Below are 27,458 nucleotides of genomic sequence, written 5' to 3'. Positions count from 1 at the left end.
CTTTAAAATTCATAAGTCTATTTTAACACAATACTGACACTGTTATTTGTGACATGAAATATCTTTCAGTCATTCATTATCTGTCTGGCTGGCAAAGCTGTAGAGGTGAAATTATAGCTTAGAATGCTTTAGAACAGCAAAGATTTCTGCCAGACTTGTCTAGCTTCAGTTAAGAATAAATAAAAATATTTTTTGATAACCATAGTGTTGCCTAAGTCTTGAAAATTTTCACAAGTCTCATGGTCATAAATGTGCTTCTCCACAGTTCGGGATTTGATGTCACCTGTCTGCAAGAAAAATGAAAGTGGTTTTGTTGTTGTTGTTTTACTGAATAATTTTTGTTCTTTCCATCAGCTTCCCATATAAATGCTTTAATATATGATATCTCAGGGATCAGAATAATAATAATTAGGGTACGTTCATTTTTTATTTTTTTTTTACCTGCTGAAGCAGGACTAAGAGATGCTGTAGAATATCTGCACTTCAAGATATAGTTTGAGAAAGCCACCTGAACTCATCTAGTATTATTAACAGTCCTGTGTTGAGTGGGAAGCTGTGCCAGATGGCCATTTGCTAGACTGCTAGACTGGCCATTCCAGCCAGTGCTTCCTAAAAATTCTGTTTGTAAGTCATCTTCACAATTGTCATAATCTTGAGGTTTCCCACATACTAAAACTCAGTATTTCTTCATTTCTAGAAACAGAAGAATCAGGTCTCCAGCAGATGGATATCATTGCAGATGAGAGAGATCTGTAAAATCATAGTTGAATCCATTATGAGACAGAAAATAACAACACAGTTTCAGTCTCTTACAAGCAACTTACCATTCTTCTATAGCTCCTACTGTATATTCCTCCTTCTCCACATGAGATTACGCTGCACCTTGGAGGAAGGACAAAACATTGTACACTGGAAGCCTTTATTTTGGCTTCTAATTCTTGGGTGCTTGCTGTAACTCATCAGTTATAGAAAAAGTTAGAGCAGCTTTCCTGGATGTGTAAATGCTTGCATTGTTAGCATCATGTTAACTAATGACTTCAGCAACTTCTGCCACTTCCCTAATTTTTTCCTTTCTATCGCATTCAGGAAAGGCTTGATTAATGATTCTCTATTCCTACCTCTTTTTTCCCATATTTTTCAATTAATCTCCAGACATGCAGTTTTCACTTCCTGTTCTGCAGGTGCTTTTCTTGAAGAGTTACAGACAATGAAACTTGTTTTCTTTGTAAATCCCTGCCAGTCTCATCAGCAAGCTGTTCTCAGTATATATGTTCACCAACTCCTCCAAAGGCCTCCATCCAGAACACCTATAAGCACTGATTTCCCTTTGCCAAATCTCTGCCAAGCTTTCCCAATAGTCCATGTTTACATATTCACCCACTGATTCTTTCTAGTCCAGCTTGAGAATGGAGATGCCAGACTTTTTGATCACGCTTCTCTTGCACTACGTCTTGCTAGTCACCCTGCAGCTCTGCAATATGGAGGCAGATACATGCAAGAAGTTTCATATCACAATTTAATTATCAAGTTCCATAGAAACTCCAGCCTATCCAGTAGATTTCTGGCTGCTTATTTCACCAATCTTATCTGAGGTATTCTCTCTGAAGAAGCCTTCAAGCATGGAAACAGTCTCAAATTTCTCCATGACAAACAGATGCAGGAAGATCTCACTGAATCTTCGCTTTGTTTTTCTGCTGTTTTTATCTCCTTTGAACTTACCTTCTTTATATAGTTTTGTTGTTTATCAGGTTTTAGTGGACATCTCAAATCTGCTGTGTCCGGAATAAAAGTAATGTTTTTTCACAAGCCATTATTCAACTCTTTTAAATGACTTGTTTCTTCTGTCTGTTTTTTGTTTTTTTCAATTGACCTGACAAAGTTAGGGCCCTGTCTGTTTTTCTGATAAGGTCACAATTTCACTATTGTGACAGCCCCCCAGCTGTCCCGTTCATGTTAATTATGAACAATGCCTAATACATCTGGGCTCATGATTCTTCAGAGGTTATTTCTGAGCTGTCCAAGTGCACTTTGAATCCATAGCACTTCTCGTTTTATGAGTACCAGGATGTCAGTGAAGAAAATAAGTAGTTGTGAGAGCAGCCAACTTAATGAAGCCTGATTCCAGGTCAGATGCTGTGAAGTGGTTGTATTTCCTGGGACTTAAAGCGCCTGCTCCATCAAAAAGCTTCCTACAGTTGGAGTATTCATAAGAATTCTTCTTTTAATACAGATTATCTGTTGTGTAATAATTGACCTTATGCTGCTACCTTTCTCATGGAAAGTCTCCCTAAGACTTGCTGTCTTTACCCAGCTGCTCAAGTTTATGAAACTCAAAAACTGCTTATGTTAAATTCAATTGAAAGTGAGTGAAAGAGAGAATATTTTTACAGAAGACCAACAGATACATTCATATGGATAGCACAGCCACGTAGTCCTAATTTCTGAAGAAACTGAGAGAGTAAACAGTTTGTGAAATAAAAAGAGTAAGCACAGGAAGGGCACATCAATTTTCAACAAGAATAAATCTATCCCACAGCATGCCTTTGTTGTACATCCAGAAAAAAACAGATTATGTGTCTTGACATCAAACAGAAGTCCATGCACAGGACACAGACTTTCATCCTGACAGCTCACCACCAGGTGAGCATTGTCCAGTTATTTCCTTTGGCCTTGCCATATGTTCTGTCCAAAATGGATTAAATGTGAGAACTGGATCTATTGTGCACCTAGTTCAGTACTTGCTGGTGTTTGACCTCCTCGTCTGTTCCCCTGGTCTTACAGACAAGTGTATATTGCAGCTACCCAAGGGCTCCAAAGACTCTTTATGGTACAAGCAACCATAAACAACAAGCTAGAGGGAATATAAAAGCTCATACCTCAGAGACCATCACCAGAGGTAAGGTGCTGCCTACACTTCAGCACAGTCTCTCTTTCCCTTTCCTCTAATTACGCTGTACTACCCAGTCAGTAAGTCTGGGTTTGCCTGCAGTTGCTGTGCCTTGAATAGTGGTGATGGAGGACTACATGGATAAAAAGTATGCAGATTAACATATGCAAATTAAAACTAACCTAAAAATAATTGCATCTCAGTATCCTTTCTTCCCTCATGCACCATCCTTAAACCTCTCCTTCAGGTCACAGGGTATAGCTAATAATTAGGTATCTGTTCTTCCTCAGACCATAGCACCTTGCCTTTACCACTGCACACAAGCACCTCTGTTACCTCATATGCTCCCTCTGGTTACCTCACATGCCCCCGTTGTGTTGCATGTAGTATCCCCCATCTGAAACTTTGACTATAAATATTTTGGGCTGGAACTGTCTCTTCGTTACACTTTTAGAGAATGCAGAGAAATGGGCAGTGGCATTTAGACTACTGCAAAGCAAACAAACAAACAAAAAAAAAAAACAACAAAAAAACCCAAAGGCCGATCCACTGTTCTGTAGTATCAGTGAAGTTCCTCTCTGAACCCTCTATGACTCATTCCATTGAATGTTGTTTTTATACATCATGTTTGGTAAGTCCTATGTAAGTAAAAATGAAATCTGCGGTGAAAAGGAGGCATAAATCATTCATAAACTGGCTATAACTGTGTGTCATTTCAGCTCCTCCTTCTTGCTGAGACTTATTTTTTCTAACTAGCTATGCAAAGAACACCCCCTGAAGTACTTAATAGCACCACACTGATTTTTCTTATGGTGTATCTGGTCTCACAGAGGCTGATTTTACATCAAATTTACTTCATCTGTGATGAAGACAATTACATAATAAACGAGTGAATGAAATTGTTGAATTAAAAACTATCTGACAATCTGTATAAGGCTTCTTTTAAAAGTGAAATGGTGCAACAAAGACAATAAATACCTAAGAGAGAAACCTATGCTGCTTTTCATTTTCCTACAGAGAATGCTGACTGTTGACAGGGGGTTTTCTGGTTTGGGATGAGTGTTATAAGCAGGTTCATTGTTGCAGCTTTTGGCTGTGAAATAGCAGTCAGAGAAAATGAAGAGTGATCGCAGAAGGTATTTATGTTGAGTTCAACAATCATTTATCTTCCAGTCAGCCTTAATATTCTTCACTTATTTAAAGTGCATGTCCAGTTAAACGCAAAACATATGCAAGACAAAGGCACTGGCTGCAAAGATGCCTTTTAAAAGGTGGTTCTTCATCTGGTCAAAAAGAGAGTCTGACTCTGCATAACAGAGAAGGAATGTTTGTTCAAGGATGTACTCCTGAAATTCTGCTTTAGTGCAACGATACTGATCCTCCCTTTGCTTTGTGATGTGATTCTGACTTTACTTTCTACTGCTACTTTTTCAGCTGTTCAGATGGTGTCAGAAACAAGTGCTTGTAATATACTTCATTTGGTCGTGGGTTTTCTTTTTCATTTTTTTTCTCTGTATCTACTATCAAGACAGATTTCTAAGAGTAAAACAACAGTACTCTTTGCTCTAATCAAGGTTTAATTGAGTCTGTGCTGTCATTCAAGCAAACGGCTGAAGGAAAGAAAATAGAATTTGAGAGAGTAGCATTGAAGAAGTACCATTTACTGATTTCCAGAGGTTGCCAGCTGGGTGACAGAAGTGCTGCTGAGCTCTTTTTCAAACAAGCTTTTCTAATTACTAATGTTTCCTATTTTTCTACTTTTCTGCTCATTGTTCTATAAAGAACTATGCTCTCTTTCAGCATTCCAGCTAAGAAACCATAATATGCTACTAATTCAATACGACAACATATAAACTGGCCTTAGCACTAATAGCAACAGCTGATGTGTCTGTGCCAGCCATCAGGCCTCCCCTCAGCTCCTCTGTTTTGGGCTGGACCTGAGGGACCTCAGCCAGAGACCTCCACCCCACCTGGAGAAGCAGGGGGACATCAAGGAGGCCAGAAGGATCTGATATGGGGACCACACAGGGAAGGGGAAGTGAGGTCTGGGTAAGCAGCCATCCCCTTCAGACACAGCTTTATTTGCTCCCTGACTCAAGTGAAGGCACCCGTGGCTCTGTGCAAGACCAGCAACAAATGTGGGTCAGCAATGCCTGCTCTGGCAGCTGCACCAGCTGGGCCCTGGGCACTGCATGGAGATGCCACTGCAATGACACTTGGGCGCCATGGTGATGTTTGAGCATCTCCCAGTGGAACCCCTGACAGCTCTGTGGGATTTTGCTTGCTGACTGGCAGGGCAAAGAGTGGCTCCTTGCAGAGATGGCTGCGAGTACAAACTTGGTCAGGATGAGACAGGAGACACTGAAAGTCAGCCATCTGTAGCAGGAGCCTCTTCTGTCTGGGACCCGAAGGAGCTGGCTGAGTCCTCGTGCTGCCCTTTTCCTGGTGCTCCTCAGGATCAAGGAACAAGTTGGGATGCTGCCAGGGCACCAACAGAGGGAGAAAAATACTCACAACATTTTATCGATGAGCAGGAAACCAAATGTTCACCTCAAACCTCTTTTGAGGAGAGTGCTGGCACCGCCAGTATCCTTGCAGCCCTCAGCTTTCCAGAGAAAGTCTGGGCACTGGTTGGAAGTGGATGGCTTGAGAGCACTTGGTGGGGTCACAGTGGGAGCTGCGCTGTAATTAATGAAGAACCGTTTCAGATGGAAGCACTGGGAAGGAAAGGGCCTTTCAGAGTTTGTGAGACAGAAAGCATGAAAGACTTCATTCCTCAGCTTCGTGTGTATGGATTCACCCCACTGCAACGTGACTGCTTCTGCTTCTTTGCCTCACAATGCTCTGTCCTTTGAGGCACCCACTTTTATACCTGTCCCAGCACAGCAGGAGCTTCTCCAATACCCCCAGGCCCCAGAGCAGCAGTCTACTAAGGCCGCCCTGCTGTGCCTCAGCCAATGCTTTGCCATGGAGGTGCTGGCAGTGGCCCTGGGCTCCTGCAGCTCCTATAAGGTAGCCTCAACACTGCCTGATGTGCTCCTGCAGCTCTTGCAGGGCATATGCAGGTGAGAGTCTGGCACCATATCATAGGACCCACTGCAGACAGATGGAACAGCAGCATCTGGTTACAGGTTCACAAGTTGATAGTTCATAAACAAATAGTTCTGGAAAAAAAATGTTTGAATAATAAACCTCTTTAGTTGTCATATTCTTAATTTATTTTATTTATTCAACCACCTATTTAATGGTTCTGGAAATGAAATTCTTGAATAATAAGAATATCCTTTCATTCATTCATTCATTCATTTAATGGTGAAATCACAGTCTGAATTTGTAGTGTAAACAAAAATTCTAGCATCAATTTAACAGTTTTCAATAATAGCAGAGTTCTTGATTCTTAGCCACAGAAAGTAGAAGAGTGGATGGTGTTTGCATTACAGTCTTCTTTCCTGTAGCTCCGCATTAAATTCTGAAAGGTCACTTTCAGATCTCCCCAGAGCCTTCTATTCTCCAGGCTGAACAGCCCCATCTCTCTCAGCCTGGCCCTCCTCTGGATGTATTCCATCAGGACCATGTCTCTCCTGTACTGAGGACTTCCTATCTGGACACAGTACTCCAGAAGAGGCCTCACCAGTAGAGAGTAAAGGGGCAGGATCACCTCCCTCAACCTGCCAGCCACATTTCTTTAGTTGCAGCCCAGGTCAAGGTTGGCTGTTTGGGCTGCGAGGGCACCTTGGTGGCTCATGTCCTGCTTCCCATCCACTGGTGCCCCCAAGTCCCTCTTGGTAGAGCTGTGCTCTATTCTTTCATCCTCCAGCCTGTAGTGATAGTGGGGGTTGCCATGACCTACGTACAAGACTTTGCTCTTGAAATTGTTGAACCCCATAAGATTCACCTGGGCCCACTGCTTGAACCTGTCCAGATCTCTCTGGATGGTATCCTGTTCCTCAGGCGTGTTGACCACACCATGCTGCTTGGCATCATCTGCAAACTGCTGAGGGTGCATTCAATCTCACTATAGCTATCACTGATGAAAATTTTAAAAAGCACCAGTCACAGTACTGGTCTCCGAGGGCACCAGTGTCACTGATCTCCATCTGAACACTGAGCCATTGACCGCCACTCTCTGGAATTAGATGATCTTAAAGGTCCCTTCCAACCCAAACCACTCCATAATTCTATTATTCCATTAGTTTTTCTAAGAATCAGCCTCTGATTTTAACAAACATAACTTCCAAATCTATTTTAAGACTTCATCAATTTTGACCATAATATAACTGTAAACAAAGTTGTTTTATGGTAATTACATAGAAAGTATCAAAACTACATTCAATAACTTCTACTTTATTTAACATAAACCTACTTCCCAACTCCAAACAGTAAGTTTTTGGCACACTTTGTATGATACAGTATTAATACTGTTCTCAATTTAAAGCCTTAGATGTTGAAAGAAAGATTGCCAGGGATTTCATTCTGACCTTAACCAAGAAGATAAGTGCTAGCAGTTATACATGGACAGAGAAAGGTGAATAGCATGTGTATTAGAATTTGGAGGCAGTATTTCTAGAAGACAGCACTTTACCTTCTCACTTAGTCTCAAAGAAAAATGTCAGTCCTGTCGAAATGAGTGGGAGTTTTGACGCTGATGCGAATGTGACCTGGGTTGCTTTCCTTATTTGCACCTTCTGCAAACCACTCTTTGAAGAGTTATAAAAATTGTCTTGGATGGAAAGCTAGAGGTTTAAAGGCGAAAAAAGTACAAAAGAGATGTCATTACTGAGGCAGAAATTTGCCTTTTGTAGAATCTTTGAACAATTTGCTCTCCCCCTCACTCATACTTGTTCATAGCAAAGATGCTAAGATACAGTGTTCAACCTCAGACATCAGTCTGAGAGGTGGGATTTTAGATGTTCATTCAACACAAATGCATGGAAAATACCTGGCTTCCTTTTAAAACAGATTCATTTCCAAATCATGTGTACTTCTTTCTTCCATTGCTGTCACATCCAATTCCACAGAATCATAGAATCACAGAAGGGTCTGGGTTAGAAGGGACCTTGAAAACCATCTAGTTCCAACCCCCTGCCATGGGAAAGGCCTCCACCCACCAGCTCAGGCTGCCAAGGGACCCATCCAACCTGGCCTTGAGCCCCTCCAGGGATAGAGGTGTTCTCTGGGCAACTTGATTTCCCTTGATTGTATCACAAATATACATATGTACATGTGTATATATGTGTGTCTCATCCATTAACCACACTCCTATCTTGCTTAATATTTTCTTAGTTACTGTAATATTCCTTTTACAGGGTTTCCAAGACAATAAATACTTATTAAGTTGATCAGGAATTTGCTCTTGAATACAACTTGGGATCCCACAGAGCTTCTTGTTATTTTGGTTAATTCTTAAATGTGCTGGAAAGAATGCTGTAGTTAACCAATGGAATCATTTTGATAAAGGCCACTTTTATTTTTGGTACTTCCCTTAAGTGCTAATACTTACACTTTAATGAGACAATAATTCAGTTTCAAGTGGCTTAGCTATGAAGCCAGAGGCTTATAGCATATCCCAAAGTGGGAAATTGTGGTTGTTCTATTGCTGGAAAGAGTTGTTATGCAGTGAGTTTTAAAAAACAGAAAGAAATAACACATCCTAACTCCCCAGTGTTCTGAAATAAACTGCATCACAGTTACAGAACAAAGAAATGAGATGGTGGTTGCATTCTTAATCTTCCTGGAAGTGCAGTGTCATAGGAACTTGAAGTTATTCACATTCCCCAGACCAGATGATGTGTAGCACAGTGACAACAAAGACATCAGAAACTGCTGTCTACTACAGCTCACCTGAAGGCAGATACGATGTGGAAGGCAACATTCCCTTTTTGGGTATCAAGAGGAGACAGAAGGAGCTAGTCTTTGGTAGCTGGCTGAGCCCCATGAGAAAATGAGCTACCACCAGACATGCTTGCATAGCACCTTGGACCATGGTGTTCCAGAAGCTAACAGAAGTTCCTGTCCTATGGGCTCAGATGGCATGCACAGTCACCATGTCAGGGATGTCCAGAGTGTCTGAAGGACATTTTTGTGTCTGACAGATGACATGTGCATAGTTTAGTTATACTAGCCTGCTGCTTCCACAGTGGTAAAGAATCCGGACTAAGACACCATCCACGTTCCAAGCTGATTCACCTATAGAAGACTCTAGGAAGTGTAGAGGAAGGGAGAGTATCTCCAGCTGCTTGGTCCTCTGAAATTCATGCTGTTCTACAGTATGAAATTTCCAATAAGAAAACAGAAAGGTAGGAATTGGTCAGTACAGATCCTTTCCCCTATCCACAAATGCAGATAAGAATGGCATTTTCCCTATTAGAGACAGATGAGGAGTTGATGTGTTGCCTCACTCCCATTGCAAATGCTTACCCTTTTAAGCCTCATATCTGAGGGAAGACATTATTTCTTTATACTTTCCTTGGAAATAGAAAGCATTTGACAAAGGTAAACATATTCTACTAGAGGAAATATTTCACTGTGTTACAACTCTCCCTAATTATAGCTGTGTATCTGCTAGACAAGAAGCAATGCTGGACAGCTGGTGTTGGTCCTGTCAGTAGCAACTAATCTAATTTTCTGCCTGGTGTACCTACATAAGGCACCTTCATTGGTCCTGATGCCTGTAAAAAATTCTACTCCTATCCCTTTATACAAATTATTATATACTTTAACTGGGATGTTCTAAAGGACACATAAAACCACCTACTCTGAAGTTCCAAGGGCAATTTTTAGAGTCAGATTTTTCCATGCATCCTGCAGTTAAAATAATTATTTATTTCTGTATTCTTCCTCCATATTGTAGAGCTCTTTGCTAGATGAATATTGCATCTCCCCTCAAGGTGGATTTATTTCATCGGTACTGCCTGTATATCACTTGCAAAGCACTTAGGTATCCTTCAGGGTAAAATGTACTACATTCTGTTTTATTTCATATTGTGTCCTTGCCTAGATCCTTGAAAGTTTTTTATTACTTGGCATATGTTGGTTGTTGGTTTTTTTTTTCATAATCAGTTTAAATGCAATGTGTCCCTTGTCCAAGTTAATTACATGGTTGGGTTAATGACTCAATGCTTCAGGCACTTGAGTAGGGAATTTAGCCAGTCATTAACACATTGGCTATTTTATTGCCTCTAAGCAGAAGTTTCCCTCCAAAATCTGGACTCCAAAGTGGTTACCTTCATCAGAACTGAGTGGAAGTGGAAAGACCATTTCCTACGCAAATCTACCACTGAATTCAGAACCTATTAGTTTGGATGTTTAATGAACTGGGTATCTAGGGGTTAAGATAATTGTATCAGATTGATATCAATGTGACAGTGGGTCAAATTCACTCTAGAGAGTTCAGACTGTTTGGGATGGTATCTGCTAGCTGCAGAGCAGGAAATGAGCCCACTGGAACAATTGTAAAATTTCTGAGGATGCTTAAAGCTATGTCAGAACACATTTTGGGGTGAAGAAAAACATAAAACTTAGAAATCATAAAATCACTAGTTAGCTTGAACTAGAAATACAAACATACAAACAACTACAACAAAAGCAAGCAGTTTTGAAAGCCATAGTTCTGACTGTGTGTGAGAAACAGGCATTAGATTTGTTTTGGGAGACAGATGCCCATCCATCACTGCAATTCTCTGTAGAAGTGAACAAGAAATCCCCTTCAGTACCTTTGAAACTCCCCATCTGTTTTGAAAAATAGATGTCATCGACTACTGGAGGCATTTCATCCTTTGAGAAAAAGAAGCACAGGGAGAAAGGAAGTGGAAGGCTTATGGGCAAGATTTGTTATGAAGCTAATTATAAGCTCCTCTTTTGAGCTGGTTAGCACTTATTTCAATTAGCCGGTGATCAAGATCACTTTCTGTCAGAATTTTGGCAGTTCTGGTGAAATGAAATACTTTTTTCATGCAGCTCTGTTCCCCTCCCTAGGTAAGACAGTTATGTGCAAGCTTGAATGCATCTCTGTTTGTATACAGCGTCCCAAAGGCAATGTTTGTTTTCTTTGTTTCAGTAGACAGAGGAATTGTTTTTTTCATGTTTTATTCATGAAAGTATATCTTGTGAATGTGGCCTCCAATATGCACTAGAGGCGAAAATATCACTAACAGTAGCGCCTGAAAGAATCCTTACTTGTTTAACAAATGGACACACAAATTAAATTACTGGTAATGCATGCCCACTCCGTAATTGTAGCCCAGTTTGGAATGTTGCTAAAGCAATTATCTTAGTTCAGAATTGCAAATCAGGAGTTCCTTTTAATCAGGAAAGTAGGACATCTCATCTTAAACAAAGACAGCAGTGCAGGTCTGTAACATGTCTGACAAATTACAGTCAGATTGGTGGAATGTATCAAATTACCCTCTCCTGACACCCAGCTTTAAAATGAACCTTTAGCTAAGCACTCCATATCTTTGTTTGTTCCCAGCAGCTGTATTTGGCTGCAGAGTTGATAATTAGCAGAAATATTTTCCTTTATTTTCTTGTTTCTGACCTTGTCATTCTACCTAAATTCAACCCTTATATTTACCTGTCAAAATGATTAAATGCAATAGGAGGTGATTATTCAGCTGATGACATCGTATTTGTTAAAATTGAATCATATCAACACAAATGTTTGGATGCTAGGTCAGGATGGTGGCTAAACAGATCCAAGCGGATGCTCCGAAGCACCATGTCAGTTCATCTTTCCCAGAGCAAATGTGTGTTGAGTCTCACAGTGCCACAGTCAGGGTCTGGAAATCAGTCTCAGCTATGGACTAATGTCACTAAAACAGGACACTTCTGCATCTAATGCTTGGTTCAGTCTGATTTCACCACTGTGCCAAGAGCAACAAACCACTGATCAGAAATTGTTTCAACTTCTTCAGCTCCCAGCAGTGAGATAAATTCTCATCCTCTGACTTTTCAGTGAGAGTTTGGGTCTGACCCCAATTACTACCTCAGAAGTCTTTGGGTCAGCATGTGATTTTTCCTATCATGCTCGGTTGCCTCTCTCTAGCAGGTTACCATTTGGTAGCACAACATATTGTGTCCCAGTACCACAGTCACACCCACAGCTTCTTTCTGTTGAAGTGTTGGGTTAGCTAAGGTGGCCCATACAGGTGCACAACTGTGGGCTTGGTCCCGAAGGCATTGACGTGTGACAGAGGACATGGGCAGGTGGATGGAAGATCATCTGTCTGCAATCTACCTCCTAAGTGTCATTTGTACAATTAAAAATCTTTCCTAAATCAGTTCTGCTAAATGATTTCAGCTATTCATGTTACTTCATTCAACACGACCAAAAGCTTGACTCAAGTTCTTAGATTGACTAATAATGATGAATTAATAACAAATTGATATACTTTTATTTCAGTGCACTGAAAAGAAAAGTAGTTCTTATTTAAGTAAGCTGATTTTCAAACAGTGGATGACATTCTGCTTTCCAACTAAGCTTAAGATCTTTTGACTGAAGGTTTACTTATTTCATTGCACCATTCACTGCCTGTGTGTTAGTTTGCTCAGAAAATAGTGCCTTCTATTTTGCAGAAACCAGAGTGTTTTTGGAGGTCACTAAGGAAGACAAAACTGCTTTTTATTCTCTTTGTTCTATTAACATATCCCTAGCCACAAGTTTCAGCCAACATTTTCATGGAAAATTAAACCTTGCTATAAACTAGGAGCTGATCATTCTGTGTTGTGCAATTGTAGAATTCAAGAAAACACTCATGACCTGAGGAAATGTGAGAAGTTCAGAATAGTTACATCTTCTCCATTGAATAAACAGTGTTACTAACAAATCGTATCACAAGAAGAAGCGAACTGTGCAGTTATTAATTCCTGTGAGGCTTAGTAGGTATTCTTCTAACTTTTCAGTGATTTCCAAATATTTCACCTTTTGAGAACAGAACTTAAAGATTTTAAATTGCCAGTAGAAATAAGTTTTGAATAGGACTAAGAATTTGACTAAGAATTTCTGTACCCAAAATCCAACAAGTACTGAGTTATCTGCACAGTATACAGGCAAAAAATAGCAATATCTTACCTGTTTTCTTGGTGTAGTTTAATATTAATGCTGTGGCACTGCATCTGAATTACCAGCCATGAAAAAATATCCTGACAGGCTCGAGCAGGTCCAAGGAGCAACCACAAGGGAAATAACTTTTCCCGTCTTTCTTTCTCCAGGCAACAGTGCAGATGTAGATCTACTCTTCCATGAAGTTTTGTTCAGCTCTGGAGTTACATCAGAATTGACTAATATTAAAGCTCCTGTTTTCTTCATTAGGCAAGAGTAATGTTAGACAGAACAACAACAACCAACAACAACAGGAACAGCAAACCCTGAGGAAAATAAACAAAGAGTTCAAGAACTAATGAAATAACGTTTCAAATATTCATGGACAGTTTATGCCAGAGATTAAATAAATTGGTTGTGGGAATCAAAACTTTTAAGGACTGTGAATTCCTTTAAGGAAAGGAGTTGCTGTTTTAATTATAGTTCTGTGGTTTCATGCAAATACATATGCACATGTATGTATATGAGCTATCGGGATTTAGTTGAAAATACAGGGTTTTTTGTTCATTTTAAAATCCCTTGAGTCAGTGGATTATGGAAGAAACCCAAATTATAAGTACTTACTAACTTAGAACACCATTTCAGCATTTCAGTGCAAAGTTCATGAATGAGAACCTAAGGACTATGACATGCAGAAGACATAAAAAACTAACTTATTTCCTTTCAAAATATGATTTTACATCAGTTTAATCAATTTTGTGTCAGTGGCAAATGATTCTTCAAGTTCTAGCATAGGTAAATACGTATCAAGTCCCATACTCTGATCCACAGACTTCAAAAACCGCCATGTTTAACACCATCATTTTAATTCAGTTTAATGTTAAGACTGTCAAAGTGAAGCATTTGATTACCATTCTGTTCTTCATCTCTCTAATACTGAATACCCCAAAGAAAGAAGTTGAGGTTCAGTCACCCGTGAATTGTGAGGCCCCATCTGGGGTACTGAGTCCAGGCCTTGGGGCCTGGAAGCTCTTGGAATGTGTGTGGAGCTCTTGGAATGGATCCAGATGAGGGACACTAAAATGGTCAGAGGAAAGGTTGAAGTAACTGGGCTTGTTTAGCTTGGAGAAAAGTATCTGAGGAGATATCACTGTGGCCTTCCAATACTTGAAGGGAACATATAAACAGGAGGGGGAACTACTTTACATGGATTGATAGTGATAGGACAAGGTGGAATAGTGTCGATCCACTGGAACAGGTTGCCTAGAGAGGTTGTGGATGCCCCATCTCTGGAAGCATTGAAGGCAAGGCTGAGTGTGGCTCTGGGCAGCTTGGTCCAGTAGTTGGCGACTCTGCCCATAGCAGGGGGGTTGAAACTAGATGATCTTTGAGGTCCTTTTCAACCCAGACCATTCTATGATTCTATGAGCTATGATATCCCAGAAAAAATGCCTTTAGTATCTTCTCTAAGTGAAAAGCTATTGATGAATTACACATTTTTTTAGTTCATGCTGGTACATATTCAAGTACATTACCTGTACAAACTTGTATAAATGACAGAGATGTTTTGCAGTGGCATGGTCACATACAGCTGTAGTTCTCAGTGGCTTAACTCAATGAAATCAAGGCTGTCATTTCTCTCCCAATCCTCCACCCTTCCTTTGCGCCAGCACTCATGCCAACATAACCACAGGGTGAGCCCTCTCCAGACAGTAGATTTAACTGAAGATTGATACTTTTTTTTTGCTGGATTAACTTCAGCATCAGTTTCCAGCTCAATGTCTTTCCTGAACAGACTCACCATGGGGCCACACATAAGTTTTTGAGGACTCCTTGCAATTAAACTGTTTTGTCTGTGTTATCCCAGCGCAGCTTTAATGTGCCTTCTTCTTTTGTTGGTCTTTATAAATGTTCACAACCGTTGTCTACAGTACATCATAAATAAATGCATTTGTTTGCATTCCTCCTACTCCATTTGAATTAAGATACTTTTTTAGGTAACTTTGATCTCAGGAAACATAGCAAAAGGTCACTGTATGAATTTTTTAAATCTTCGCATCACATTCTCCAGAGTATGCAAAGCACAGCAGAGTGTGTCCTGCAGGGGCCTAGTGGAAATCTGATGTCCTCAATGTCAGGAAAGTCAGAATAGTTTTTCAGTGACCAGCGGTAAATACCAGGCATGCAACACAGACACAGGATGCATGCTTATGAGCTGAGGCTCTGGGAAATATGTCACACAAAGCAGATATTTTAGAATTGCTCATTTTTCTAGAGTATATAAGGGGACACACCATCTCCGATCATGTGAAAAGAAAATTTTGAGGAAGTGCTGAAAGGCAAAGATATTCTGGAGGTCAGATAACAAGAGAGAAATAAAGGGAAGATGTCAGGAGCAAATGCCAGCAGCGTGACTCCAGAAATTAAAGTGCACAGAATGACACAGGTTTTCTCAATGTTTAGATGAGGACCAACTAGTACAGGCTGGTGCCATCTGGAGCTGCCTAGTGTGGAGCCACAGAACATGGGCACTTTTCTAAAAATTACTTTGTCATGCTATCATGAGATCTCTCTACTTAGTTTATACAATGCTCCTTTTAGTGAGGCTGCTTTGGATCATGACATGCACTGCCAGTTCGAGCTCTCAAAAGAAACAAAAGGAACAATAGGGCTTGCTGAGTACAGACTTTGTTGGCATTCCACACACTACAACCTAATCTCCTACTGCTCTGTGGGAAAGTTGTGGTGTTTGACTTTCCTTCCCCCAGAAGTGTTGCTATCAGGCCTTCCTGTTGAAATAGTTAACTCCCAACTATGTTATTGGAGCTTCTAGCACAGGTGGAGCACAATAGCTGTTTAAAGATTAGAAAATACATATTTTAAGAAAATAGCCTAAGGAAGAGCTTGTTCTGTACATGTTTCTTTCTGAAATATACAGAACAGATGGAAGTGTATTTAATCAGATAAAATCATTGATTAATCCACAATTAAAATCTATCACTTGATAGTCTTTATAGTAACAGCAGTGTTTATGCTATCCTATGTCAGCCACCTTGCTAGTTGAACGATGAGTATGAAGCTGTGGTCTAGATTATACTTTTTAGGTTTGCATATACATAATATATTAGATTATAACTCTCCTAATGGTCCAAGTTCTTTCTTGTCAAGATCCTAAAGTCATGGAGATGAGTTTGGATAAATTTTAAAATACAGGAAAATAATTTTAAGAATCATTTTGCACACAAAAGGATCTACTATTTGGATTTCCTAGAATACAAATAGAAATCTTATCTAGACAGGGGCATGTCAGGATGACAGGTTGGTCATGAGCCAGCAGTGTTCCCAGATGACAAAGAAGGCCAAAGGGGTCCTGGGGTGCATTGAAAGGAGTTTGGCCAGTAGGTCAAGGGAGGCAATCCTCCCCCTCTACTCTGGCCTGGTCAGGCCTCACCTGGAGTACTGTGTCCAGTTCTGGGCTCCCTAGTACAAAAAAGACAAGTCTCCTGGAGATAGTCCAGCGAAGAGCCACAAAGATGATAAAGGGCCTAGAGCATCTCCCCTGTAAAGGAAGGCTGAGCAAACTGGGTCTGTTCAGCCTTCAGAAAAGAAGACTCAGAGATGATCTTATTAACGTTTATAAATATCATATGTCTGGGAGTCAGAGTCATGGACAACCTCTTTTCAGCAGTCTGTGGGGATAGGACAAGGGGAAATGGCCATAAATTTGAGCATAGGAAGTTCTGCATGTGAAGGAAATTTTTCACAGTGAGGGTGACAGAGCACAGGAACAGGCTGCCCTGGGAAGTTGTGGATTCTCTGTCTCTGGAGTTATTCAGGACCTGCCTGGATACCTACCTGCGTAGCCTGCCATAGGGCGCCTGCTTTGCAGGGAGTTTGGACTCAAAGATCTCTGGAGATCCCTTCCAAACCTCACAATTCTGTGAATCGGTGATGTCCAATTTAGGGGAAAATAAATGCATTTTTAAAATCATAGTCATATTTGCTGTTTTTTTCTTAACAGAAATTTCTCTCATCTTTGATGCTCAGTGCCAGAGAGGTGACAACAGACCTAGCTAGCAATTTCTCTCACTGGCAGCCTCCCTAGTTGCAAATGCTGATGACAATTTTTGGATAGCCATGCAGCAGGGTCAAATACATCCTTTTAGAAATCGTGAAGCTTTCCAGGAAAAAAATTTTGAGACTAAGCAATGTTGTCTGATTGAATTTCCTTCTTTTTTTCTTATACAATATGCCTGAAAGTTTCCATATTAGCAAAAGCAGGGAAAAGAATGGAATTCTTTTTTCCATAAAGCAACCTTTCACAGCTCATGAAAATTTTTCTTCCAAGGGTCATACATTGGGCTAGTATATTCTCAGCTCCATGTCTTCCATAAAGCTACATTGATTCATGTTCCTGGAAAGATCAGGTACCCTCTGTGTGTCCATTGTGGATGAAGCCTTTCTCTCTCTGTGTGGGTATGAGGGCTGTACACTTATTATTGCCTGCTTTGGGGTGGAGGTAAGAAATCCTGTGCAGATACAACAATACATGCAAAGTCAGTGTTGAAATTGAGCTTCAGTGCATAACATAGACAAAGCAGTTGACTTTGTCTTCCTGGATCATTCTCACTGCTACTTAAGACTCACGCTGCTGTTTTTTTTTAGAGACTTCAGCACTGAAGTCCCTAACATCATTCATTTCCAGCTTGTTTTTTCCTGTCTCTGCTGGTAATTCTCGACAGCCACCGGCAGAGGCTGTCCACTATTAATCTTCTCTGTTGTAACTATATTTGAATTTTCCTTTGGAATTCTATAATGAAAAATATATGCAGAACTTCTACTTTTGAAGCAAAAAAAGGGGCATTACTGTGGATTTATCATTAAAATGGTGAAAAGTTCCCCTGCTCCAAGAAAAACTAAAACTGCTGATTTACATATTAATAGACCTTTTACTCAGGAAGATAGCAAATGCAATCTTTGGCCAGATACAGAGAATTAATTACAGCAATACAAAAGATCCCATGAAATACACAAAGCAAGCCCTATATGTTCTGAAAGAATATTATCATGTAAAGTCTCAGTATACACTATAACACTACAGGAAGAATGGTTTTCATTTTTCTGTCTGTTGCAGAGTTTTACCAAAAGAGAGATGAGACAGTTATTAGTATGTGCTGTCCATTTGAAACACTGTACTAAAGCAGATAAAGCAGATAAAACGGAAAAAAAGAAGGTTACAGAAACTGCAAAGCTGAGTTCTTTATCCATCTCAAAAGTTGGAAATCTGTAAAAGAGCTTACTACTGGCAAAAAAAAAAAAAAAAAAAAGACCAATTCAAGGATAATCAAAGCACTCCAAAAGGTAAATAACTTATTGAGTCTATTGTGGCTGCAGAGCAAATAGGGGAGATACCTGCCTTCGAGCTACTGTTTGCCAGCAGCATAGATAAGGCATTGTCAGAGACAGAGTGCTGCTGAAAGGACATGAGCAGAAGTGATCATTTAAACTGCAACAAGTCATCAGGAGCAGAGATTTTCTCTAAGTGCTCCACAGCAAATCAAGAAGGGAAGAGTCAGAATATTTACAGAAATGCTGAATCTGTTTCTGGAAAGGGATACTAGTCCTGAACACTGGTGAATTAGTCAATGTTCCTTCATCCAGCATATTACGAACCAGGTAGCATTTCTGCATGATCAGTTAGATTTGACGAATAGATAACTACGGTGAGAGGCATGAAAAATCTGTTTATCTCTTCATCTATATTCTTCAGTTCTTGCTTCATCACTGTGTTATTTAACAGGAACATCCTCTGCTAGACAAACCTGTGTGACTGTGAAAGCACACCCACACTTCCAGATTATTAGAATTCTTTGTGTTAATACAGGCATAAAAGAAGGGCAATCTTTTGTGATATATTTGTGAGTGCTTGAAGGAATCACCAACAGGAAGCTACTGGTGGGCAGAGGTAGTTCTAGTGTACACTTGCATGTACCCACATGGGGCTTCATTGGGAATTGGCAGCTGCTCAACATGTAAAAAAAAAAATGTTACTTTCCAACCCAGATCAAAACTATAGAATCCAGTGAGAAATATCACATCCTTCTGCAGCACTCACAAATAATATTGTAGTGTACTGGTTTTACTGAGTAATGTACAAGGTATTGCATCACCGATTTCCATATATTTATAAATCCCATACATAATTTTAAATAATTTCTTCTTTAGCTAGCCACTTTGCTGCTACACAACTTCCTCTGGCCCATCAACTTCCCAGCTACCAACAGAACCTTTGTTAGACCCTATTCGCCATCTCCTGATAGGAAAAATCTTTTCTCTTCCTACACTTTTGGTTTTGATACTATTTCTTCTTCTTAGCTTCACCATTATGAGCATAGCCAAGAGGTCTGATCTTACAGCTCAGGACAAGGTATTTCTTAGTCTCATCCTCTGCATGGCACGTAATGTTGAATCTGCACTGGTCTCATAGCTCTGACAGTGTGCGTGTCAGGAAAGGAATCTGGGTTTGGAAGTGCTAACGCTGCTGTACTTCCCAGCTGGTGAAGCTTAGGAACTTACTGGGGCTCAGGCACGCAAGAAGTTAGCAAAGGCAAGCATGTGCTTGCATGCATTGCACAACCAGGACCTTAAATTTCTTTCATCTGTAAAATCAGAATTGTACACCTTCCCTGCGACACAGGAAATGCAGAATTTCTTTTATATAATACCTAAAGGTGATTTGAAGACACAAAGAAGTGAGTAAGTGCTTATTTCTAGTAGTCTTACCTTGGCCTTCTTGCATGGCCTGGACAGCCATGATTCCCAGGATGGCCTCCCCTCATTTAGGTTCTTTTGGCATTCACAAAGTCTGACTGTTATTTGTTAGAAAATACTATCTACATGTTGACATTTCAAGTACAAGTATTGTAATTCTTATTATAGTGTTCCAAATGCCACCAGTGTTGTTCTCCTGCATTTTCTAAACCTTACAGCTTCCCTCCAAACAGGCATTATCCTTTTAAAATAGGTTTTTGCCTTTCTTTGTCCTCATTCACTCATAACCACTCCTTCCATCAGTGTCATATATCCTACCCTTCGAGCTCTGTCTTTATTTCAACACATGTATTTTAGTAAAATCCAAGGCTTCCTCTCTCTTTTGTTAGGAGATGCTTTGCGGAAATAAATTTCTCAGTGCAACTGATCTGATCAACTAGTTTGTCACAGAAGAGTGCAGTGTAATCTGAGAATACATGTTTTTCCTGAATAAATACCAGCACGGGGAATTTGGGGAATTTAAGATTTATAACTTGACAGAAGAGAGACAAGACATATTAAACATTAATGCTTACAGTAAACATAAAAATAAATATTCAGATGTATAAATAAAACATGAATGTGGTTTTCTCAGCTAAACAGAAGCAAGAAATTCATCTTTTTTTAACAGAAAACTTATATTGAAAGTTGCATTTTGTTTTCAGTTGTTATTAAGATGGATTGATTTAGAATTCCACGTACTTCCTATGGCTAGAAATTGAGTTATTACCACTGCTAACCACGCTGTTGAAAAAGGAAATGCCAATCTGAATTCATTCAACTCATGCACAGTTCCTGTTCTTGCAATTAGCTTGAAAAATCAAACAACTCTGTCATAGTAAAATTTAATGATTGTCTGTCATAAAATGTAACATCTATCCATAGCTTGAATATTACGTGAAATGTTATGAATATTTGTAAGAGATGCCTTTTCCTACCCTTTTCACAGGTCATCTTGCTTTCCCCCACACAATTAAACATCAATTAATCATTTTCCACAGAACTGAAAGAAAAAAGAAAACATTACTGAGTAGTACAAAGAGAGTATTTCAGATGTTCTAGAATCATATTACTGAACAGTTTTTATCTCAACTGAAGTTTCTTTTATTAATCCAGTTAAAATTTTAATATTTCTATTTTAATTAAATGATGTGACGTTTCTTATGCATTTAAAAAAGCTCTGTTTGTTGTAATTCTTTCTGTGATGGTAGCATTATGTCACCAAGTCCTAGATAAATCATAACTTTATGAAAGCCCTAAAGCCAGCTCCCCCATTAACTCAGTAACTTTGGCTTATGCAGCAGATGGCTGGCACTGGGAATGGCTGTACCCAGCCTGCATCCATATTCATCTACCAATGGAGAACATCTGGCAGCTTGCACTGCCCGTGGTACCCTTTAACACAAGCTGCTGTAAGGGAAATAGCAAAGCAATCTGGGTGCAATCTGGATTCATAAACTCCTCTACTGATACAACAACATACTTCAAAAAATCCCAAAATGTATCTTATAAGGAGGAGTGGATTTGAAGCTGTTAACTAGGTAAGTAAGCACACAGTGAGTAAAGTGTACTTGATCATGTTCTCATCATTGGAAAATCCTGATACTTAGCAACATTTACTCTAACAATGATGTAACGTTGCATCATCTGGAAACAGTTTTTAAATACTGGCAAAACAATTCTGTGTACATAACAATCATGTCTCTACTGTATTTACGCACACACATGTAAGCCTGAGGAGTTGGTCCCAGAAATGCTAAAGGAGAAAGACCACACAAATCCAGATTGTGACAGGCAGAATTCTGGGAGTTACCATCTCTATAAGAAACTGAGCAATAGAGTAAACATCTCCAGTAACATTGATTGAAGATCCAAAATAACTGACATTGATGTGTTTGACATTTTAAAATCTTATTGGACATAGCACAAACTGTTCAACTGACTCCAATAAATTTTGAACTTTACCATCATTCCAAACGTATGGGTGTACAAAAACAACTTGAACATTTATCTCCAAAATCACAATAATGTTTGGATTAGGAAGAGTTATCTCTGACTTCAAACCTTTACTTCACCCTGCAAGGTTTTAAGGATGTTTTGGCTCTCCATGTGAAATGATGTTGGTCTCAAATGATGTGTTGGTACCATAAGTCCAGCTGAGTCATGGATTTACAACCAGTATGTTACACAGGAAGGCTCTTGAAGGACAATTTGTCACTCACAGTGCTCAAAGAAAGATTAGCATGTAATTAGTTCTTGGCAGTAGAGTGTTTCCAGACTGTGGGATGTCAAACAGATCTTTGGGTGGCATGCAAACCAGGTAATGGGTGTGGTGAGCCCAACAGCCAGGAAGAGGAAGCTGCTGCTACTCTCATCCAGAGACAGATGCATGCTTTATGTTGTCTGTGTTAACTCATACTTCATCACCTTGTACACAGCCCTCAGTAAACTGAGCCTCTTAATCCATAAACCTAGCTTCTTGATAATTACTTACATAATCACTGCATTGCTTTTTCCTGCTTGATAAGATATGAACAGAAGTAGAGTTGAGAAATGTGGACAAATACTGGTAGAGAGAAAGCTCGTCCTCTTGCAGCAGCATGGGCACATGAAAACCTGGACTGCAAGAGACCTTCAGGCCCCAACACTGCATTAGACATTATGAACAAGGAATGTCAAGCAACAACCTCTTCTATTCACCCAGGGCTGAGCTGCTGATGTCCAGAGCCAGCTCCAACATGATGCTGACACATGATCTGCCTGCAGACTTGTCTCCCTCCACCTTAGGAGCTTAGCACCATCACTGGATTTCCTCACGTCCCTCTTTGCATGGCTGCAGCAGCCATCAGATTGATGTAGTAAGAGCTTGCAACAGGCCAATTGGACGTGCCAGTAGAAAACACGTTGAGCCTTGAGAGACCAGTACTCAGTCTAACCTGTGAAACCTGACCTCATATGGTTAACAACATACTTTTCTTCAAAATGTGGAGTTTCTGTTGCCAATTTTTGCAAAATTCAGGATGAATGTGACAGTATGTGAGGCAATGTTTGTTGGGGTCTAGAGATTATTTTCTATCTCCCAGCACCATCTGGCATTTCAGGGGAAACTCTGAATGAATAAACATTGCTTATCATTCTGTCAATCACTTATCCATCAGAAAGAAGCTGAAGCACTAAAGTACTCATCATCTTTGTCATTTGGCAGTCAGGGACTACTTCACAGTAACTGAGACAAAGACCACAGATTAAGGTCTGTAGAAGAAATGGACAACAGATTTAGCTCTATAATGCATTATTCAGTTTGATGCAGGGAGGGAACAGAGCTTGATGGTTTTGTAGTTTCTATTTTTAAGTATATTTTTTGCTTGCAGGTGCTGGAGTTGTCAGTTAAATTGTGAACATTTCTTGTTATTTAGAAGAAGTGAGATTTTATGGTTTAAAGAAAGTGAAAAAGGATACTGATGAGAACTGCATGATAAATTCATTTCTAGTAATGGATACCCAGGTAGTGTATGTTTATTACTGGGACAACAGTTGCAGGACAAACAGTGCTCAATTCAACATCTTAAGGCGATTCTAAGGCAATTCTCTCCTCTGATCACAGAGCTGCCTCCAGATTCACTGGCTCCAGCTCCCCTGTCACAGCAGCAATCACTGCAGCTCAAGCAGTGTGTTCTCCTGGAAAACAGACAGATCCAGAATCCTTGATTAAAATGACACCTCTTCTTAAAACTCATCTCACCAGCAAGATCTGTTCTGATTTTTATGGTGCATATGAAGGAGGTATTTTGAAGAGAAGTGTCACTTTTATACAAAATCTCTGTGGCAGTACACTAATACCACTGCACTCCCTACTTGAACTGGGTGCTATCAGTAAGAACACAGTAAAGTTTCCTTTTCCATAAGTCATTTCCAAAATTTCACACTATTAAGTTGATGATATATTCAAATGAGAAGATTTTAGGAGGAACAGGCAAATGACTGGATAAACGAATAAAAAGGCTAATGGAAACAACAGCTCTCTCTCTCATTTTCAAAGGTGTAGAAAGGAGAAGATTCTAAGGTAGCCTTTTGTGTTTTGTTTTTCTTCTGGTACAAACAGCTGAGTTCAATGAAGTATTTTCCCTTCTCCCTTCTGTTGTTTAAAAAATGGTTCAGTTGGTTATATTGTCACTCAGGACACAACTGCATCCTTCCATTCTGGTATCTGGAACTGAGCAGACTCTCTGGTGCTGACTCTGCAGGTGCATGTGGCTTGCTAGCACTGCTGTCACAATTCCTTCCCTAACCAGCTCTACTCCTTGATGTTGCAGAAAATGAAATCTTCATGCTTTGAAATATTTTTAGTTTGCCCTCATTGTCAGCGGGAACATTTTCTGCAAGGGCCAACCAAACACAATAAGCACTGCCACAGATCTTTTTGGCTGAACGTGTCCTATTTATCAGGGTATTTCTTGCTTTCTTTCGCTTTTTGTAGTCACTTTAGTCTTACTCAGACTCTGAAACTCCAATCACAATGGCAAAATGTGTAAGTCAGAGAACGTTCCTGTAACAGAGAGAAAGGAGAGTGATTGTTTATTTGGTGGGTCAGTTCTGTCACCGTTTTTAAAGATTTCATAGGACTCCCCTGAAAATACTTTTGCACCTTTTTCAAAAGGACAGTTTTAGTCAATCAAGATTGCAACCAAGATTCCATTTCTGAATTTGTGAGTATTGTTAATATTCAGGGCAGTTTGTAACATTTTCTAACATAAATAGTGTTCCTCCCACAGAGGTTTGTCTCTGCACATAAGGACTGATGACTGCATTAATTTGTCTCAAAACCCGATCGATTCATCTTTCTGTTATAATGAAATGTTATGCTAAGTCATCATTTTTACTATAAATATGTTCCCTTGACTGCATCTTAGTCGTGGATTATTTGCTCTACAATCTTTTCTTTTCATCTCAGAGATGAATAAACATTTTGGGACCACCTTTTGAAATATTGACTTGCTTCAGAAAACTTCTTACAAGCAAGTCTTGGAAGCCAACACTAAATCAGTTTTGTGTATTTTATTTCCCAAGGAATCAGACCCACTTTGTTTATTATCTATCAAACCTAAAGCATAATGTAAAAACAAGACTGAATCAGAAGAATACATTATAAAAAAATGAAGCTGCCTTTCTTTTCCAGTGGGAAAATACATTCATTCACTTCAATAGGAAATAAATAAATAAATAAATAAATAACTATGATATAAAGGTTATGAAAAGGAAAAAAACTGAACGGTTCCTACATTTATTTCAAATGCATAGCAAAATCTCAGATATTCACTTATATTTCCAAAGGAATTTTGCCTTGCAATCTCAAAATATTAAAATATATGACAGCATCAGGATATTAAAGTAGATATTTAAGCACAGTATTTCATTAGCTGTTATTAACACGTACACCAGGCCTGAAGTTTCTGATGGTTGTACCTAGAGGAATGTGAACATAGTATCTCTGAGGCAAGTTACTGCCTCTACTCCATAATTAAAGAGTTCCAACACATTAGTACCTGATCTGTCCATAGCAAATGATACACACATGCTAGGACTGAAAAGTCCAGCCAACAGCCATTATTTATGCCCTGTTTCCTCTTAGTCCTCCAACACACAGGATGTAACCAACCATTGCTCTGTTCCATAGCTCTCCTACACTGTGGAACAAAGAGGTGGCCCTGTTCTTAAGAATGACTTCACTGCATCAGAACTTTCTGAGCATCTTGTCTCTCACTCACATCACACAGGAAGAGGTTTAGTCACATGAACAAGCACCAAGAGTTGCCTTAGACAGTTTGGGGTACCTGAGGACAGTTCTGCCTGGATAGAATCCAGAAGGGACAGAAGTTCTTCTGGAGCAACAGCCAGAAGCCAGAACATAACACCTTGAGCTCTAGAGACCTGTATAATCTCCTCCATCACTCTTTCCAAGCCAAGCTCTTCTTGATTGATATTCCCAGATAACACAGAAAGACGAGCAGTTTATTTTCAAAGCTCAGCCGCAATTATTATTTAAAAACAAAAAACTCAGAACTTTCTTTTCATTCTCATATCTCCAAACTGCAGCTTCCAACTAGTTCTGAGCATCTCAGGTTTTGAACAGGGGAAAAGGAAAAATTAAAAATGGTGTCTCCCTTAATAGATGCAAATGCACCCACAGAGTTCACTCAACCTCAAATGTACCTGACATACAGAGGTAAAATATTCAGTAATCATCTATATGGGGTTCCCCACATCATCATCCCCTAAAAAGGATTTTCTATTTTGTTCAAAGACAGAAGATTAAACACAGTGTGAATTAGTGCAGATTCACATCTCCTGATCAATTCAGTCCCACACCAAATTTTAGCACTGCAGGCTCTTAAGCATATGTGGGTGAATGTAAGGTGCTAAATCACAACACTGGAAATTGCAGTTTGAGTCAATAAAGTCCCACACATCCAAACAGCTGCCCAATCTAGCCATACATTTGAAATCAGGATGGGACTTCAAATGTCCATTCAAATGTCCAAGCACACTGTTGTCTGAGGTTAGAGGTTTTGTTTGAGCTCATCTTCAGGTCAGCTAGTAAAAGAGGAAGACGGAGTAATGTGCAACTATCAAATGTTAACGTTAGACTTAAAAAGTGTAGGTTTTCCTTTAAACTGGTCCAAAATATTCAACTAGAGCAGTTTTATCTTTAAACTCTTTGAAAACAAAGTTACTGCTGTAAATGACACACCCAGTTCAAATTTGATTTCCAGATCAACCTACTGATAGTAAAGCGTTCAGGATCTCTTAATTAATGTTATAGAAAGCTGCACTTAATTACTTCTTAAGCACTCCTATCTACATAAAGTTGCATTACATTGCATACATCATTATTTAAATCCATTACCTACACATAAATATGTACCAAATTTGCATTGCAAATGTCTTCATCCTCTGCTGGGTTAATCACAAATGTCATACCTAAATCAGTTCAAAAACTGCAGTTCTGACTTACTAATCAAATGTTTATTAAAAAAATATGTAGTATAGGATACAAATACAACAAAATAAACAAAGGTTTTCAGGGTAGTATAAATTATAATCAAATTCAGGAAAACAATTCCAGTGAATTAACTTATCTGGTCCAATGAGAGCTGTTGTTAAAGATATTGTGTAAAACACACATGGTGGCATCAGCCATCAGACAACATAAAATATACATTTCAGTACTAGAAAATCTATGCAGAAATGTCACCTTAAAGACTCATCTGGAATTAAGAAGTGCTAAATTGGCTTCTCAAAAGATGAGCATTTTGAACCTCTTTCCTCGTAAGAAAAAATTCCCACTAGAAGATCTGAGCTGGTTGTCTTAAGTGTAAATGAGCATGAGCTAACATAGGTAATACACATCCATATTTGGCGGCACAGTTTCATTTAAGTTCATCTGAAGTCAAGTTAATAAAAGGCTTTTTTTAAATTAAATGTACTTTTCCATGTTCTTCAAATTGAACCATCAAATGAATATATAGAGCCATTGCTCTGCACAACTTGAAAAGTCATTAAACTCTATTTTCAGACACCAGTCAAAGACATAGAAAAGGATCAAACTGTGTCATGAAATTATCAATGAAATGGTGCCATCCGTTACTACTGTGTGAAGAACAAGAAAAATTGTTTTTAAATGGGACTTTGGTCACTTATCAGTACTGTGACATGCTTGCTTTC

General features: G+C 39.4%; 1 protein-coding gene across 1 annotated transcript in view; it reads left to right on the top strand.

Annotated features, from left to right (window-relative positions):
- Window positions 1–27,458, top strand: part of BACH1 (BTB domain and CNC homolog 1) — a 506,041-nt gene that overhangs the window by 268,790 nt on the left and 209,793 nt on the right. The window lies entirely within an intron of this gene.

The sequence above is a fragment of the Cyrtonyx montezumae genome, unplaced genomic scaffold, assembly GCF_038088225.1.
Source record: "Cyrtonyx montezumae isolate F1298 unplaced genomic scaffold, pur_monq_1.0 scaffold_3, whole genome shotgun sequence".
NCBI lineage: Eukaryota > Metazoa > Chordata > Aves > Galliformes > Odontophoridae > Cyrtonyx > Cyrtonyx montezumae.
Note: the sequence above shows the minus strand (reverse complement) of the source record. Positions and strands in the feature narration are given on the sequence as shown.